General features: G+C 47.6%; 1 long non-coding RNA gene across 1 annotated transcript; it reads right to left on the bottom strand.

The window, feature by feature from the left end:
• Positions 1 to 4,508: 4,508 nt before the first annotated feature.
• On the bottom strand, positions 4,509 to 8,661 carry LOC307218404. Its single transcript, XR_013839958.1, has 3 exons — positions 8,494 to 8,661; positions 4,839 to 4,993; positions 4,509 to 4,654 (listed from the first exon to the last, which is right to left on the bottom strand). It is a non-coding gene; the product is annotated as an uncharacterized lncRNA (long non-coding RNA).
• Between the last annotated feature and the right edge of the window lie 1,237 nt (positions 8,662 to 9,898).

Below are 9,898 nucleotides of genomic sequence, written 5' to 3'. Positions count from 1 at the left end.
CTAAAGCACCAGTCATTAAAAACCTCCCTAAACAGGGCTGCCTTCAGATGTCTTCTAAACGTCAGATAGTTGTTTATCTCTTTGACATCTGATGAGAGGGCATTCCACAGTGCAGGCACCACTACCAAGAAAGCCCTCTGCCTGGTTCCCTGTAACTTGGCTTCTCACAGTGAGGGAACTACCAGAAGGCCCTCAGCACTGGATATCAGTGTCCGGGCAGAACGATGAGGGTGGAGATGCTCCTTCAGGTATACTGGGCCGAGGCCATTTAGGGCTTTAAAGGTCAACACCAACACTATGAATTGTGATCGGAAATGAACTGGGAGCCAATATAGGTCTTTCAAGATCGGAGTTATGTGGTCTCAGTGGCCGCTCCCAGTCACCAGTCTGGCTGCTGCATTCTGGATTAGCTGTAGATTCCGGGTCACCTTCAAAGGTAGCCCCACGTAGAGCGTGTTGCAGTAGTCCAACCGGGAGATAACTAGAGCATACACCACTCTGGCGAGACAGTCTGCGGGCAGGTAGGGTCTCTACCTGCATACCAGATGGCGCTGGTAGACAGTTGCCCTGGACACATAATTGACCTGTGCCTCCATGGACAGCTGTGAGTCCAAAATGACTCCTAGGCTGAGCACCTGGTCCTTCAGGGGCACAGTTGCCCCATTCAGGAACAGGGAGTCCTCCACACCCGCCTGCCTCCTGTCCCCCCAAAATAGAACTTCTGTCTTGTCAGGATTCAACCTCAATCTGTTAGCCGCCATCCATCCTCCAACCGCCTCCAGACACTCACACAGGACCTTCACTGCCTTCACTGGTTCCAATTTGAAAGAGGCATAGCGCTGGGTATCATCCACATACTGATAGTAGTATGTAGTAACAGTGTAGATTTCGGCACGTCTACACAGAAGTATGTGCCACCGTGTGGGGTTCCTCCCAGGGAAAGGTGTATAGTGGTGATCCTTACAGCTTCAAAATCTGGCGAAAGCTGAAGCAAACCTGAAGCCCAATTATTACTTCCAAAAAGTAATGACTGTTGTTTTAGAAACGTTGATACTTTTTAAAACACACAAATACTCACACTGGAGGCCCTTTTGGACATTGTTTTGTGTTGGTTTTTATAACTGTTTACAGAGTGCTGCCAAAAGCATGATAGGACTTCCTTCCTGTGTTGATCATTTCCCGACAAGTCTTTTTTTGCCGCTGTTGCTTCTTGTTCCATGACCCATGTGGTCTGGTTTCTTGTCGCCCACATTAATTCAAGAGAGTTTCCTGCCATGGTGATAGATGGCTGCAACTAGGTTCCTTTGAAGGTCTGGAATCCCAGACCAGCATATTAAACATCTGTCGTCAGAGCTTAACAAAGAAACTGAATTTGAACTAGAAGGGGGAAGGAAAGGAAACTGCAAACTTAATCCTTCTTGCCATACAAATGACTAAAGCAGGGTTGGTGAACCTGTGAGCCTCCTTTTTTTTTATCCTCTTACTCCAAGGAGTGCAGGGATCCAGAACTGGCCTCCACAGTCACTGATGGACTCACTGTTAAAACCGTGTTTATGGAAGACAATCTTACTCGGCTATGAGTGATCGCCAAACAAGAAGATGATATTTCCACATTGCTCCCCACAACAATAACCCTCTGGAGTCCATTAGCCAGAGTGACTGGCCCAAGGGCACCGCATGAGCTCTGTGACTGAGAAGAAATGTGAAGCTGGGTCACCCTTGCCTAAGTAAAACACTTTAGCCATTACTTCACACTGCTCTCTTTTTGCATCTCTGCACTTGCTGTCTACCTCTTAATGCATCCAGACCTTTTAATACATTGGGGGGGGGGGGATCCAGCACCCAGTTAAGCTCTAGTACAGTGGTTCTCAACCTGTGGGTCCTCATATGTTGTTGGACTACAACTCACATCATACCTGGGCTCTGGCCTTGCTAGCTAGGGGTGATGGGAGTTGTAGTTCAACAACATCTGGGGACCCACAGGTTGAGAAAGGCTGCTCTAGTACAAGGCCAGAAGCCAGTTTTGGCTCTTGATCCTCATTCAGTGGGACTACATCAGTTTACAGAGGGGAATGAGAAATCCTCTCATCTTCATGTGCGTGTATGCATTGAATTATGCAGCATACATGTTTCATTAATGCACATCTGAAGCTGCAGCAGCCTTAAAGAAAAAAGAGGAGGAGAGAAATGAGTGGCCAAAAAATAATTTCAGCTGCCTTAAACTGAAGACAGTGTGCCTAAAGTGCTGCCTGTAGAAACTGTTGAATTGGTGCAGTGCTATCAACCTCCTCAGAAAGCAATGCAAGCAGACAAACTCTGACCACAAGCCGCCTTGTGATCCACAATCAGCTATTAGGGGACCAACTACCAGCTCAGCTGTGATTGGGCCAGAGCAATGGTTTCTGCCAGAGGTTAATATGGGTGTTAACACCAGTGGTGGAGCTTCAAGCTCCAGAGAAGGGGGAGGAGAGCAGGCAGGGGCGTGGCTGGTGTGCATCCCCGGGGGCATAGAACACTACCTGCAGGGGCGTGTCATGCGTCCTGGTGGTGTGGCGTGCTGCCTGCAGGGCATGGCACCCAGCATGGGTGGGGGGCAGCTATGATGGTACCCCACCGGGATCGTGCCACCGGGGGCGGTGTGCTCCCCCCACACCCCTGTTCCTCCACCAGTGGTTAACACCAGTCTCAATAGTATGTCTTGCCATGGCTCATGGCTCTTTGGTTGGTTGTGAAGTCTCTGGATGCTATCTATGTTTGGGGTTTGCAAACTTTGAAGGTGCCAGGGAGGTATCAGTGCACTGTGCAACAATTACAGATTATGCTTCTAGATAAAACTCATCCAATCCTTTTAGAAGTTAAAAGCTGAGGTCCTGTTGAGGTGCAAAGTCTGAAATGAAAGCTGTTAATTGCCATTCCGTATGATAGATGGTGAAATTACAAGGGAAACTTATGCCACAGCTGATGACTCAGTGCTATGTGGGAAAAGGCATGTGTAGGTAGGTTGTGTGCCTAGCAAAACTGGTCTGGCCTGATCAGAAACAGATGCTCTTCATTTCTAAATTCATTTGTTCCCAGGCGGCTATTTGGCAGAATGAGTTTTCTAAAATTCCATGTGCATTGTGGCAATTGAATGCCCTTACTTGCAAATTTATTTAAGCCCCCAAGTGGACAGAGAGAATACTTTTGATGTTTGGTCTCAGATAACTGGCTTCCATTCATACAAACAATCAGCTACTTGGTAGTTGGTTGACATTCCTGCATGAAGGCTGCTTAACAAGTATTTTATTTTATTTTCTGATGGTTGCTGGATAAATCAGCTACTTGCCATCACAAAGCCAATGCAAACAGTCTCTTATGATGTGTAGAGACATGCAGTTGATGGAACTACTTGGTAATTTAACTGGCTACAAACAAAAGACTTCTCCCATATAAAGCACCATACATGCAGTCACAAATTTAAGTAGCCACAAAACGCGTGTTTTCTTAGTTGTGTAAAGGTACATCTCAATCTTTCTGTATTGCAGAATATTTGTGGAATACTATGTGAGATCTGGCCTCTTTTTCTTTGTACACAGCATAGGGGTTTGCAGAAGGGAGATACTCGGTTACTGGAATTAATTGCTATCTCACAGCCTTCTCCAAGTTGGTGCCCTCCAGATGTTTTGAACCACAGCTCCCATCAGCTGTGCTGGCTGGGCCCATGTAAAACTTTCACCTGCTGGTTTTAACAGAACAGGCTGCTGTTGAAAGTACACATGCAACCCTGGCTGCTCTTTTCTGGTTAATTGGCAAACCTACATTGCGTATGTCATGTCTGTTTTCTCTACAATAACTACCAACCCCCTTGCCAAAAAATAAATAAATAGAAATGCAATACATATTAAAAACTAATATTTATAGTGCAGCATTTAAGATGTTGAGGTTATTTATTTGCCACACTTATACACCTTTCCGCCAAAGCAGAACAAGCATTATGGGAATCATAGAATGAGAAAGGGAAATAAATTCCTTGAATCACACAGCCAGAAAATAAGTTCCAGACATTCAAAAACTTTCCTAAGAGATAACCTATCCCTCTCTTAAGCAGAGGCCACTTTAAGGGGAAGATTATTTGAGCTGTTACAAGAGAGATATCAGAACAGAAATATAGATGTGTTTGCATAGCTTGTTGCAGATGGCAGGAGCTTTAAAGAGAATCTTGTGTCCTGCCAGGGTAGATACATATCTGGCTGCTAATAAAAACTCCCTCCACAAATCCAAGTGCTGATAAAAGCATGTGAAAGAGGATGTCCTCTGTGTGTGCGGCTTGTTTGATTCCTAGATGTTTGTTTCTTATTGCCATTGAATATTCTTTCTTCCCCAATCTGAGGCTGCTGTGTTTGTGTGTGAGAGACAGAGAGCAAACTCTCACTGCCTAACATCGCTGGCCTGTATTCCGAAACAAACTTTTCGTGTCCTATCGTTTGACCATTAGAGGCAAATGCATCCTGTTTTATATGTTGCCATCTAGTGGAACATGTGAATAAGAACAGATCTGGTATATGAGGAGTTTATATGATGAGTTGGCTAGTTTGCCAGAAATCGTCATTTTACTATAAACACTACAAATGGTTTCCTGTGGATTCTTGTTGCCTGGCCGTTGCTAGTCCCAAATCTGCAAAGAAATCAAGAATGGATTATTTTCGTTTTGGTTTCAGATTCTATGCATAAATTTGTCCTCCCAGGATGGATCTTTATGTAGTAGCCAAAATAGCACCATGCACACATGAGTGTGAGATTATGAGTAGGCATGTAGGCTTGGGGGAACCAATATCTATATATAGATAAAATAATCACACCATTTTACTCTGAATACCCAGCATCCTTCCAGGATTTGGTCTGAAGGCATATGGCATAGCCTCTTTGGTGATCTTTTGCACATCTCAGTCCGGTGAGATCTAACTCTGGCCTGGATAGGAGACTGCCTGTGAATCCCATTACGTTGCTGCGATTTCTGTAATGGAAGAAAGGTGGGATAGAAATGTAATAAAATAATGTCAGACATTCACTGGCCACCCTTTTTGCCCTTTTTGCGTGCTTTAACTTGGATGGAATGTGTCCTTGAACTGTGATAATGCCTCTTGCATGCATAGATGGCAAGACTGGCCTGCCCATGAGGTAGACTGAAGCAGCCGCCTCGGGCGACGGAATCTTGTGGGTGGCATCACTGCAAACTCCTTGCCTACCACCTCACAAGATCTCACCAGAAGACACTGCCGCTTAACCTCAGTAAGCATGACCTTGACAGGAGGTGGCATCGTTCTGTTTCGCCTCAGGCAGCAAAATGGGACAGGTGGAGAGACGTATTGATTTTTTAGTGGTTGGCATTTAGCCTTTTGTGTAAAGCTAAGAGTTGTATCCATTGCTCTGCCCCCTTTTACTTATGTTCCCCATAATGTTCTGGTCTAAGGACACAGAACAGAGTGAATAAGTCTGGCTAGAATTTGAAGGCCATGTCTGGTCCATTATATAGGAGTTGTAGGGAACCAGTCAGTGGGGGAAGTGGATTATCAATAATATGTTGGTCGTTTCTGTTTGCTGTTTTTTTTATTGCAGGAGGAGATTGCCTTGGAATTATTCAAGCCTTGGAGTCAGCTGGGAAGATGTTTGCAAGAGAGCTGAAACAGAATTTCTCAAGATGTCAATGGCTGTTGAAATTTAAAAATTCAGCTTTGATTTTGAATTTTTATTTCAAAATGTGCGTGCTTTAGACTGTGGGGTGCATGCTTTTTTTTACTGGCAATGCAGACAATGTTTCTTGATTGGTTCCTTAATCCTACTTTACCCCTTTCAAGAGTGGCCGATTTTGCTTTGTTGCTCTATTACAGTTATTTCTGCTGCTTTTTCTGCGGCTTTTCTATTGCTTTTAGATGTTCTATGGTGGTTTTGTATTTTTATTAAATATGATTCTGTATTTGTCTAATGGAAGTTGCCTTGTCAGGATCCTAGTCCTAAAAGACAGCCTAAAATATCTTAACTAATAAATATTGAATGCCAAATATCAAGTAGCATTAAATATTGTATACAGAAGTGCTGAGCATTGGATCAGTATAAGGTCTACAGAGGAGGAATAGGATTTTAAGGCTGTGGGTTTGTTTTTAATGCAGGCACATATATTTGACCTTTATCATGATCATACAAAAGCCTTCTTAGCATAATGCATTTGATGAAAGCTTTCTTTACATCTGTTTAATTCTGTGCATTCTCACTTGGAAATAAGCCACACTGAAATCATTAGCATTCGCTTCTGTGGTTAGAATTGTGCTGTTACCTGGGCCTTACTTTCGGGCATAATGGCCCTTACTTCTGAGCAAACATACAAAGGATTGTGCTCCACTGTAGCTTTTAATACACACATGCCCTTTTTGCTAATTTTTTTATTTATCCATCATAAAAAAAACCCACTCCCTGATTCTGTAGATACAGCAACTAACTTAGATTACAGCTGTGCTAAACTTCACCCACAGCGTGTACTGGGAGGTGGGGCAACGCCTTGCTTTCCGTAACTCCGTAACTTCCTCGTGAAGATGACCCGCGAGGATAAAAGGCCCACGCTTTAGAGCTGGCAAACCCGGCCCCGCAGTTTGGAAACGACGTCCCCTCGAAATTCAGGGTGGCGCTGTAAGTTAAAAGACCTGATCCCATGTGGCTCGACGGCAAAGGCTCCCCTTAAGCTGTTGCTATGCTGGAGAAGTTGCCTAGCGCATACTTAGAGAAGGGCGCGGGGCAATGGAGAAGTCGGGATAATAGAGGGGGCGGTGTCAGGACCGCGGAGAAAGAGGAGTGATGGCTGCAAGGTTGGACGGCGGCGGGGGGGGGTGGAGGGAGGAGGAGCAGGCTGGCCCAGAAATGCGGGAGCGAATACACGTGTGCTACGTGCAGCGCCGGCTGCTCCCCTGGGTCCTAGAGAGTTCCTCAATAGGGAGCCACCTCCGTGGGGTGCGGTGGGGTGGCTGCCTTGTCGATCGGCTCTTTGGCTCCACCATCCCTCTTTGCTGGATCGACCCCCGAGGGGAGCCTCATGCCCCCCCCCCCGCCAGCCCAACACGCCCTCCCTCCCTTTGGTAATAATGCTCGATGTGTTTCTTCACCAATGGAGGCGCTTCCTTCGACTCCCCTCGCCGGCCTCCATAAGGCAGACCCCTGCCAGATGCGGAGGGGGTGGGGAGGGGGCCAGGCTGCGTCCGGGGTGGGTTGCGCCTCCCTTGGAGAAGCTGACGCCAGAGGGGGCTTGCCCCTTCCCTTTGTCCTGTTCAGCGGCCTCGACGGGGCCAGTGGCCGGAGTAGGGGCCCGAGGGGGTGTCTGTTTGCTAACCTGCACGCCTTTAGGGCTGCTCACCCCCCAGGATCGCCCGGCCGAACCCCAGGTTCCTCACCCTCTCCCAGTAATGAAATTGGGGGGTGCGGAGGCAGGATTAGAGTAGCATGGAAGACTACACAAGGGGGGGGGCGAGACTCATCCGGAGGGTTGGGACAGCTGCTGCAGGATTGCTGGAAGTGATACAGGGGTAGGTGTGGGGTAGGTAGCGGAACCCACGAGCTTTGTGCAATACTAAAGGAGGGAGGCATAACTACTAAGGAGTTCAGGGTGGGAAGAGATTACAATGGGCGTCTCCAGATTTGGAGTGTGTGTGTTGGGGTACTATTGAGAAGATGGCTTGATCTGTTTTCTCTTAAGCGTAGGAAACAGTACAGCCACCTCAGCCCCCGCCCACCTCTGACACACCATGGGTGCTGAAGGAGGAGGTCTGGAGCGGACCCCGTCAGCAACCTTTGTCAGTGGCTCCATTTGGGGATGGGGGGGCCAGAAGAGGAGGAACCTCTTTTGTGCACAACTTTTGGAACAGTTCCAATATCTCCCCCATCCCCTTGGAAGGGAGCCCGGTCTTTGCTGGAAGCGAAGGGGTTCTGCTGGGGAAGGAAGGATTATAAAACGGGGGGCGGGGGTGACGGTGTCAGTTCATCTCATGGAGAAGGTATGGGGCGAGGAGGGGAAAGGTTGTGGCCCGGTGTGGGGAGAGGAGCAGCGACAAAGCTACCTTTTTTTGGGGGGGGGAGCCCCAGCAGGGAGAACAGATCAGTGGGCGGAGCACTGTTAACAACTGCCAGCTCCCGGGTGGATCACCGCCCCTCCCCCTGAAGCGTGGCACCGTTTATCAAAATAGCCTAGACGTTAAGGCTGCACCCTTACGCTGGAGAATAAATGCTATTGAGCTCAGTGGGGCCTACTTCTAAGTAAACCCGTGGTAGGATTGTACGATAGTTGCGCCGAGCAATGCCCCCCCCGCCCCCTTCCTCCCATCCAACCATCAATTCCCATTGTCCTGGGGACTCCAGTGATCTGCCTACAGTCCCCTCTGAACCAAGAGGCCTCCACGTCTTGTATGAGAGCTAGGAAGCGACGGGGATAGCAGCGTTACAGTGTGGTCCCCCCCCCCCCTTTGCCCCACGCACTGCTTTGCACTGGAAAGGGAAGGCTTCCCCACTGCACAGAGCCAGGCGCGGACAATGAAACAGCTCGGCCTCCCTCCCCCTCTGACGTCCTCCCAAGCCCTGGCCTATCCCAGAGAATAGAGAGGCTCTTTAAAAAAAGAAGTGCCGGCACTGAGGTGGCTGTCAGCTGTGAAGGATCCCTCCGCACATGTAAACATAGATCATAAAGGCGAAGAAGGTGGATTAGAGAGTAGAGACCCATGTGGTTGGCGTTCTCTGCATGGAGCTCATTAGCTTAGAGGCCTCTAGTGATCCCCTGTTGCTGGCGAAACTGAAGGGAATCTGTCATTGTAGCAGTCACGTTGTACGTCCCCACCCCCACGCCACAAAGACAAATCCTAAAGTTTTGCACAACAGGACTAAACGAGGAGATTGTGCCAATCCTGCGGTACTCCTGCTCTACTTGATTTAATAAGAAGTTTGGAAAAAGGCCTCTATCTTTTGGTTGAGGAGCCATTAACTTATACAGAACATAATATTTTAGGGATAAAATAATTCTTGTGGTTTAATACTGGAGTCCTCTCTCTCTCTCTCTCTCTCTCACACACACACACACACACACTTGGGATAGATTATATGTATCCTCATTTCATTCCTCATTAGTTCTAAATTTAAAACAGCAGTATTACTCTGAAGGAAATGGACTAAAGATTGCAGTCTTGTAACAAAATGCATGGTACTAAAAAATGATCCATACCTACTTGAAAGGCCACACACAATTTACATCCTGTGATGTTGACTATGGTGATCAAATGTATAATCTGTGCATGACTTAAAATGTACAAGCCACACAATAAACTTCCCTCAGTGCACATGGTATCCCCCCCCACCCCACTATTAGAGCTAAAATACAAGCATAAACGTATACAGTATACCCAGAAGGAAGTCCTACTGAGTTAAATGGGGATTAAAGGTAAAGGTAAAGGTACCCCTGCCCATACGGGCCAGTCTTGACAGACTCTGGGGTTGTGCGCCCATCTCACTTAAGAGGCCAGGGGCCAGCGCTGTCCGGAGACACTTCCGGGTCACGTGGCCAGCGTGACATCGCTGCTCTGGCGAGCCAGAGCCGCACACGGAAACGCTGTTTACCTTCCCGCTGGTAAGCGGTCCCTATTTATCTACTTGCACCCGGAGGTGCTTTCGAACTGCTAGGTTGGCAGGCGCTGGGACCGAGCAGCGGGAGCGCACCCCGCCACAGGGATTCGAACCGCCGACCTTTTGATCGGCAAGTCCTAGGCGCTGAGGCTTTAACCCACAGCGCCACCTGCGTCCCTAAATGGGGATTACTCCCAAGTAAATAAGTTATAATTGCAGCCTTAAGCATTCTCTTGGAATCAATACAAAACCACCTGATTTTGATCATTGC

The sequence above is a fragment of the Podarcis cretensis genome (assembly GCF_951804945.1).
Source record: "Podarcis cretensis genome assembly, chromosome: 6".
NCBI lineage: Eukaryota > Metazoa > Chordata > Lepidosauria > Squamata > Lacertidae > Podarcis > Podarcis cretensis.
This window is presented reverse-complemented; position numbering and strand designations above follow the sequence as displayed.